The sequence below is a fragment of the Clupea harengus genome, chromosome 17 (genome assembly GCF_900700415.2).
Source record: "Clupea harengus chromosome 17, Ch_v2.0.2, whole genome shotgun sequence".
Taxonomy (NCBI): Eukaryota; Metazoa; Chordata; class Actinopteri; order Clupeiformes; family Clupeidae; genus Clupea; species Clupea harengus.
Window position 1 is genome coordinate 15,868,347 of NC_045168.1, and position 10,000 is coordinate 15,878,346.

Genomic DNA, 10,000 nt, shown 5'->3' on the forward strand with positions numbered 1-10,000 from the left:
ATAGTGGGCCTGTGTAGTTCTCTTCTACTGTGCATTCTTTTGTAATAAAAAGTTTTCCCTGTGTGTGTGTGTGTGTGTGTGTGTTTGTGTGTGTGTATGTGTGTGTGTGAGTGTGAGTGTGTGGGTGTGAGTGTGTGTGTGTGTGTGAGAGTGTGTGTGTGTGTGTGTGTGTGTGTGTGTGTGTGTCTGTGTGTGTGTGTGAGTGTGAGTGTGTGTGTGTGTGTGTGTGTGTGTGTGTGTGTGTGTGTGTGTGTGTGTGTGTGTGTGTGTGAGTGTGAGTGTGTGAGTGTGAGTGTGTTTTCCCTCTCTGTAATAACAGGACTTTCTCCCGCCCCAGCTGTCTGGAGCTCAGGCTGTGTTTGGGGATTAACGTTTTGCACAGGAGCTTTACTGCACACACACACACACAGACACACACACACACACACACACACACACACACACACACACACACACAGACAAACACACACACACAGATACACAGACACACACACACACACACACACACACATACACACACACATACACACACACACACACACACACACACACACACACACACACTCACACACACACACACACACATACAGGAGCTTTTCTGTAAACCTCAAGCACAACACCACGGCCCACCTTGCTTCACTTTTCTCCTTTTGTACGCATCTGCATGAAGCTTAATCAGCTAGTCAGCTATGTCAGCACTCACACACCCACACACACACAGACACAGACACACACACACACACACACACACACACACACACACAGCCAGTCAGCTATGTCAGCACATGCTCTTCCCAACACAAGTTTGCCAGGAGTATGTTTCCAAATAAGCCATGTTCCTCAAACCTGCTGACTGCCTCCTTTGTATCCCTCCCTCCCTCCAGCTTTCCCAGCGCGTCCCTCCTTCTCCCTCGTGTTCGTCTCTCTCTCCTGCCGTCTCTGAACACCAGGACCACAGCTCAGTTCAGAGTAGCTTTACTAGCAGAGCAGCTCAAGGAGGATGCACACAGCATGTCAGTATGTGGAGACACCTCTGTCTCTCTGGGCTCAGGTGCGGTCCGACGCCACTGCCCTAACATGACCTCTGACCTTTGATCACGTTTCTCTAGTGTCCCTACTGATAGTAGACTGCGTCTCTCTCCACCATACTCTGGTATCTCTGTCAGGGGCAGACTGCGGTGTCCCTACTGATAGTAGACTGCATCTAAGGGCAACGCAGACGCTGGACTCCTTTAAAGCTGGACTAAAAACATTTTTATTCAGGAAGGCATTTCTGGCCTTGTGTTAAATCGTATGTTAAAATGTTAAAAAGTTTTCTATTATGCTTATGTTAATTCTTTTTTATTTTACTGTATTATTATAGTAAGTTTCTAATATGTTGGCACTCTGAGATTCTTTTGAATGAAGAGTGCATTACAAATAAAATAAATTATTATTATTATTATTAAATTATCTCTCTCCACCATACTCTGGTGTCTGTCAGGGGCAGACTGCGGTGTCCCTACTGATAGTAGACTGCGTCTCTCTCCACCATACTCTGGTATCTCTGTCAGGGGCAGACTGCGGTGTCCCTACTGATAGTAGACTGCATCTCTCTCCACCATACTCTGGTATCTCTGTCAGGGGCAGACTGCGGTGTCCCTACTGATAGTAGACTGCATCTCTCTCCACCATACTCTGGTGTCTGTCAGGGGCAGACTGCATCTCTCTCCACCATACTCTGGTATCTATCTCTGTCAGGGGCTTTACCATCCACAGCCCTGACACGACCTCTGACCTCTGATCTAGTAGACTGCATCTCTCTCCACCATACTCTGGTGTCTGTCAGGGGCAGACTACGGTGTCCCTACTGAGAGCATACTCTGGTGTCTATCTCTGTCAGGGGCATACTGCGGTGTCCTTACTGAGAGCATACTCTGGTGTCTATCTCTGCCATGGGCTTTACCATCCACAGCCCTGAACTGCAGCTTTGTGAACAGTAGATAAGTGATAATCTAGAGAGCACACAACCTCTCAAATCCCCAACACACTGTGAGCACACACCAAACTCATTTACGGAAAAACTAGGAGAGAAAATCGCTGTCATTGATTTCCCCCCTGTCCCTGTCCTTGCCTTTTCTGCCCCCCCCCCTGTCCCCCCTGTCCCTGTTCTCCCACCCCATGTCCCCCCCCTGTTCCATGCTGCCTGGTAACTAGACTGGTACACTGTGGCGGTTGTCATGGACGCGTCTCATTATTCCGTCCACGCTGTGGGGAGCGGTGAGGCGTGTTTCCTCCAGCGGGGGCCGTGGGCCGGGGACAGATTGAGAGATGGCGTGATCACTAATCCTATTTCCATGCTGGAGAGGACGCCCATCTCCATGTGTTTCAGCTCATGCCATCCTATCTGCACACATTAACCCACATTACACACCTGCATCACAGGCTGCATGTCTCTCACACACACACACACACACACACACACACACACACACACACACACACACACACACACACACCTGCATTACAGGCTGCATGTCTCACACACACACACACACACACACACACACACACACACACACACACACACACACTCATTTGATGTATCAGCATGTCTCCTGCTTGCATACGTACCACAGAGGCTGCTCATCTGTTCTGAAGGGTGCACATTACATACCCTGTAGGGTGCCGTGGGTGTGGAGTGCTGTAGAGTGCTGTGATCATGTAAAGCGTAAAAGCGTACAGTGCTTCAGGTGTCTCTGGAGTCTTGTGTGGCGTATTCTCTGGCTCAGGCTGAAGAGATGCTCTCCCTGTACTGACGACGGAGCCTGTCAGGAGCTGGGTCCCTAGAGAGGGATGTCATGTGGCGCTGGGTCCCTAGGTAGTGATGTCATGTGGCGCTGTGCCTGTTTGTTCCTCTCTCTGAGGACTCTGGGTAAAGAGGGGCTGCGGGTGCCTTGAGAAATGAAACGGCTTCTTCCTATACCGCCCGCCCGCAACATGACGGTCAACAGGCAGAGGAAACATTCAAGGTTGGCGGATAGGAGGAGGAGACCATTTAGCGATAGGCTGCCTCCCAAAACACACACACACTTACACACACACACTCTCACACACACACACCCTCACACACACACACTCACACACACACACACTCTCTTCCTCCCTCTCTCTTTCTGTCCCTCTCCCTCTGACACATTACCCCCCTCTCTCTCTCTTTTGCCCATCATATCAGCTGTGTCGATCCTGATTCTAATGCGTAAAAGTCTTATCTTCTGGCTAACAGATAGCAGTCTCGCATGTTCAGCAGATTTAGGTATTACTGTCTAAGATGATGATGCCAGTCAGTCAGAGCTTCAATAGGGAGAAACAGAGATCATTTATCACAGTGATCTGACTTCAAGCAGCAGCCTTGAATCTACCACATTATATTTAAGTCATTTGCAGGAGACACAATTCATCAAACATCATTTGCTTTGTCTAAATCATGTAGAAACTACAGGACTGGATTTGTGCAGACTAGAGTAGTGAGACTAGACCGTTGTGTGTGTGTGTGTGTGTGTGTGTGTGTGTGTGTCTGTGTGTGTGTGTGTCTGTGTGTGTGTGTGTGTGTGTGTGTGTGTGTGTTAGTTTGTGTGTGTGTGTGTGTCTGTGTGTGTGTTTTCTGATGGACTCGTTCCTCTCCAAGCCTGTGTGAGGGTAATTAGAGTAAGTGCGTGCGTGCACGTGCGCGTGTGTGTGCGCGTGTGTGGGTGTGTGGGGGGGTGTGTCTGTGTCTGTGTGTGTGTGTTTTCTGATGGAGTAATGAGACTAAGACAACTGCTTCAAATGGCACAGTGCAATGTGGCACTCCTCTGAAAGAGAATGGGTTCAATGGGCTAATTATAGCAATCAGTGTGAAGGAACAAAGGCCTGTGTGTGTGTGTGTGTGTGTGTCATATCAAGGCCTGCCTGCTAATTACTAGATGGATCCTCTCTTACTACTGTATATTTGAGCAGAAAAGCAGCTGATGCTCAGAGACATGAGCACACACACACACACACACAGCGGACACGCAGTCACACACACAGACACATCCACACACACAGAGACACACAGACACATCCACACACAGACACACAGACACACAGACACACACCCACACCATCAGCTGCAGGTTTCTGAGCAGCCGTGGGGGGTTATTCATCTTGCTTTGGTGATGTTGTGTGTTTGGTGAGTTTGGTGAAGGAGCTGATTGTTCAAAGCATGTATTTGTCACCTAACACACACACACACACACACACACACACACACACACATTTAAAAAACATTAATTTGTCTCCCAACTTTGAGCCCAGTGTTAGACGTATGAATTAATAATGCATTAACCTTATGCAACATGGAGTCAAGTGACGCATAATGGTCTACCAGCCTCCCTATCTATGGACCCTCTCTGCTCTCCACTGCCCCTAGTGGATGATGCTGGGAGCTGCAGCTCTGAGGGGAAGACTGTGATAATGTATACAGTGTGGCGTAAGTGCAGTGGGAGGACGTTAGCTGGTGTCAGTAGGCAGCTCCTTCATGCATATTGCTGATTAATGTTGATAAGACCTACTGAGGGTCTAGCATGTGGACTCAAGAGCTGCCTGATAGAGTTTCAGTCGTTCAGTTCAGTTCAGTTCAGTTCAGTTCAGTTCAGTTCAGTTCAGTTCAGTTCAGTTCAGTGGAGTTCAGTTCAGTTCAGTTCAGTTCAGTGGAGTTCAGTTCAGTTCAGTTCAGTGGAGTTCAGTTCAGTTCAATTCAGTTCAGTTCAGTTCAGTTCAGTTCAGTTCAGTTCAGTTCAGTTCAGTTCAGTGGAGTTCAGAAGCACAAACCATCATCTAACTGAGATGTTTCACAGTTCAATGTTCAATCACAGACATCATGGGCTTGATGTGAATATAGATATTCTTAGATAATCTGCAGCAGGAGATGAGTGTGTGGAAGAGAATAAGGCCAGGAGAGGAGGCTGGTTGCTGGGAGGATAAGGCCAGGAGAGGAGGCTGGTTGCTGGGAGAATAAGGTCAGGAGAGGAGGCTGGTTGCTGGGTTAATGAGAGGAGCAGAGGCCCCCTCATGCTGGGCAAACAGCAGCAGTCTGCTTCAACCTGCACCAGGGGTCAGTGGTGCTGTAAACAGCCAGGGGAAACTCTGGGCCTTTTCACAAGGACACCAGCAGTGAGGAGAGACACAGGGAGGATACAGAGTCACTGGAGCAGTGTGTGTGTGTGTGTGTGTGTGTGTGTGTGTGTGTGTGTGTGTGTGTGTGTGTGTGTGTGTGTGTGTGTGTGTGTGTGTGTGTGTGTGTGTGTGTGTGTGTGTCTGTGTGTGTATGTGTATGTGTATGTGTGTGTGTGTGTGTGTGTGTGTGTGTGTGTGTGTGTGTGTGTGTGTGTGTGTGTGTGTGTGTGTGTGCGCGTGCGCGCGAATGTTTTTTGAACAAGACCAGACAAAATACAGAACAGTATAATATAAACACATTGGGTGTGAGTACCATATGATCACATTGGGTGTGAGTACCATATGATCACATTGGGTGTGAGTACCATATGATCTGACAGAGCACAGGCATCACTAGGTACAGCTCTGTTTCATAATGTAACAGCATTCTGGGGGGGATGGCCATTGCATCACAAGAGAGAGAAAAGTGAGGGAAATGAGATGGAAAATAGGGAGATAGTTAAGGGGGGAGGTACGAAAACATGAGATGAATATAAATATAAAAAAATGTGTCTGTCAAGTGAAAGATGCTGGTTGGGACCTGTAGAGTTTTAGTTTTAAATAGGGCTGTCAATAGATTAAAAAAAATTAACTAATTAATCGCACATTTTGAAATGAATTAATCGCGATTAATCGCGATTAAAAGTTTGTTTTTCTTCTTAAAACTAAATCTTATAAATTAACTAATAATCACTTCATACAGCGTGAATTTTAGACACTGTTGTTTAATTGTATTTAAAAAAAATATATAAACACAATGATGCCCCTCGACGGTAAATCGTAAGATCGTTAATGTGCTTTGCATTAAGGTGATAACTTAAAGACGAGCCGCTTCTGTGATAGCTAAATTCAGCTTGACAAATGCTACATACAACTTCAGTTTTGTCGATTGTTCCGTCATTTTGGCTCTTAAACAGAGACTTTCCGCCCAACAATCCCTCATCTCTCTCCATCTTCAACTACCACAGTGGTTCTCAAACTTTTTCTGTCATTCCCCACCTGTCCCTCATCGCTCCCATAACATGGTAGGCCAAGCTTAAAATTGTCAATTATTGAAATAACCTCAAGTAAAAACAAATAGCATCTTATTTAGGTCAGCAAATGTATATTGCTTGGAGTGATTTAATGTTTCATGTTGTAGTGTATTGTTGCTATGGACACGCACACATGGACGGATTATGAAACCATTGGTCAGGACGTGTAACAAAATACACCGCTTCCAACCACAAATAAGAGATACATTTAAGCCACTTCTGATATTAACAAATACAAAGTCTAAAAACAATTGACAGCAAGCAAAGTTAATAACAGCGACTTCACGCAGAGGCTCTGGTTTAGGGCCCCCCTGAGCTCAGGGGCCCTTGGGCCTGGGCCCGTTCAGCCCGTTCAGTAATCCATCCCTGCACGCACACACTATTGTATTTATTTCTGTTGACAGACTTTTACTTTGACAACTGTGACAGTTAGTAACGCACATGTCTAGTAAGCCTCTATTAAATGATGCTTTCCCTTGCACGCTCAAAAACGATGACTAAGTTATTTAGCTGTCTCACACTGTGATAAATATGCTGACCTATGTTTAAATTCTATGCACTGTGTTAGTTCGTTGTAACGTAAAATGTAATTTTTATTAATTTAGATACGTTACCTTCTAATATGTGACCGTTAGCACACCATTCAATCATTACCCAGTTGGTGGCAGACGTTAGCACTTATTAGCCAGCTGTGTTGTAATCTGTTGTTGCTCTGATTCTTGGTGTAATGAATCTAATAGTAACTTGCTGTGTTTGTTTCTTGTGTATTATTGTTTCACTCATAAGTTTTCACCTGACATCAATATAGGAGCAAGGCGAGTTAACCGTAGCCTACACAGCCCTAACTAAACTAAAGTTTAAAAAAAAAAAAAAAAATAATAATTTTTTTTTTTTTTTTTTTTTTTTAATTGCGTTAACTGCGTTAAAATATTTTATCGCGTTAATCGCGGCCGCATTAATCGCATAGATTAACGCGTTAACGCTGACAGCCCTAGTTTTAAATCAAATCAAATCAAATCAAATCAAACTTTATTTTTACGGCACATTTCATACACTGAGGTAACACAATGTGCCTCACAGTAGGAAAGAAAAAGGGGGGGGGGGGGGGGGTTACAAACACTTACTAAAATACGAGAGAGAGAGAGAGAGAGACTAAGGGGACGAGAGTAAAGTATGTTGAGTTATCCAGGGGTAAGTGGGTTGAGGCCTACTGAGATCCACTGTGAGGACTGTGGACGGAGAACGGAGGAGAGTTTGGCAGAAACTAGGAGCGAACCTCAGTGGTCTAGGGAGTGCAGTGGAGGCCAGAAACTAGGAGCGAATATGGAGCCCAGGAAGGAAGGGTAGGAGAAGAGATGCCTGCCATTACTCTGGGTAATGCACACAAGCACACATGCATACACACACACACACACACACACACACACACACACACACACACACACAATTAGTTTGTGTTGGTGTTTGTGTCCTTGATTATTCATTGTGTCATTAGTGGTAGATTCGTCTGATTCTTCTCCAGGTTTTTTCAAACCTCTCTTCTCTTCTTTTCCTTGGTTCTGCATTTGTTTCCCCTGAGATGTTTTTCTGAGTGGGGCGATTCAGAAATGCCCAGGCTGAGTGATGTAGTAGCTCACAGGAAGGTAATAGCAGTCATTCCTCTTCCTCTGCCAGACTAATGTTATTTCAGACCAGCGCTTCTGGAAAGATCCGTAGAGAATCGCCGCTCAGCCAAATCGCTGGGCAGCAACTCTCCCAGCAACTGTCAGAACAAGCACTGAAAAATTCTGTTGCGCTGCAGCTTGTGTTTGTGTTTGTGCTCAAGACTGTGTGTGTGTTAAAGAAAGAGGGGGAACTGAACAGGGAAATGAACGCTAGAGACTTGAAGCAGCCCTGATCTGAGGTCAGGTTCGTTGGAATGCGGCAGCAACTTGAAACACATTTTCAAGCATTTGGCGAATCTGTATTAGTCTCTATGCCCTAATAAACAGCATATGCACTAGTTAATGTTTTGAATTGAGAATGCCGTCCTGAATCAGCCCTGCGTTTCCCTGACAACAAATGTTGGAGTGCTGGAGTGTCTCTTGTTTGATTGAATCAGTAGAATTCCACAGCGATACATACCTACCATTCCATTACACAATCAACATCCAACACTGATAATCAACATTCAACACTGATAATCAACATTCAACACTGACACAACCAACATCCAACACTGACACAATCAACATTCAACACTGACACAACCAACATCCAACACTGACACAATCAACATTCAACACTGACACAACCAACATTCAACACTGACACAATCAACATTCAACACTGACACAACCAACATCCAACACTGATAATCAACATTCAACACTGATAATCAACATTCAACACTGACACAATCAACATTCAGCACTGACACAATCAACACTGACAATCAACATTCAGCACTGACACAATCAACATTCAACACTGACACAACCAACATCCAACACTGATAATCAACATTCAACACTGACACTACCAACATTCAACACTGATAATCAACATTCAACACTGACACAATCAACATTCAACACTGACACAATCAACATTCAACACTGACACAATCAACATTCAACACTGATAATCAACATTCAACACTGACACAATCAACATTTAACACTGACACAATCAACATTCAACACTGACACAATCAACATTCAACACTGACACAATCAACATTCAACACTGATAATCAACATTCAACACTGACACACTCAACATTCAGCACTGACACAATCAACATTCAACACTGACACAATCAACACTGATAATCAACATTCAACACTGACACATTCAACACTGACACAATCAACATTCAACACTGATAATCAACATTCAACACAATCAACATTCAACACTATTGCAATCAGCATTCAACACTGACACAATCAACATTCAGCACTGACACAACCAACATTCAACACTATTGCAATCAGCATTCAACACTGACACAATCAGCATTCAACACTGACACCCAGCATTACGTTCTTCACACTCAACATGGATTTTTTTGTTAGATTGCTGGAAAAGTCACTTTGGCCAACAGCAACTGCCACACTAAATAGATGCAGATGAAAAGCATAGTGTTAAATTAAATATGCATATAAATATTCAATTCCGCCATCCTTTTGGAATATAACATGGCTTTCAATGCATCTGCACAGACCACACACCACTCTCCTTGGTAAAAAAAAACGTATGCGTTGATGTGCACACAAGAAAGTGGTATTTAATATTCAGCAACTATTTAAAAGTCAACCCCAGAAAGAATAACTCAGCAATGAGGAATTAACAAGTGCTCTGAATGAAGTGTTTTTCCAAACTGTTGAAGTGATTCGCATGAGTGCAAATTAGTGCAGAAGTCATGCCTTGTGTTAAAGAGGCCACAAACCACCCAGACACACACACACACACACACACACACACACACACACACACACACACACACACACACACACACTTCCTCCATTCATCATCCAGAAACAGAAACAATGAATCTTTTTTAAATTTCTTTATGAGATGGATAAGCACATTTGTGCATTGATTCAGGAGCAATTAAGGACCCCACACAAAGAAGTGTACCACATTCCCCGATTAAGAAGTCTGTCTCCAAACTAAAGGCTTCCTAATATACATTACGGTTTAATGGATGGTTTCAGAGTTTTAAGGACTTGGTGTTTCCTAGTCTGCAGCCAGTTTAAGACACA

At 44.5% G+C, this 10,000-nt stretch overlaps 1 protein-coding gene across 1 annotated transcript in view; it reads left to right on the forward strand.

Annotated features, from left to right (window-relative positions):
• grik4 (glutamate receptor, ionotropic, kainate 4) overlaps nucleotides 1-10,000 on the forward strand; it is a 341,378-nt gene that overhangs the window by 248,793 nt on the left and 82,585 nt on the right. The gene's annotated exons all lie outside the window — the stretch shown is intronic.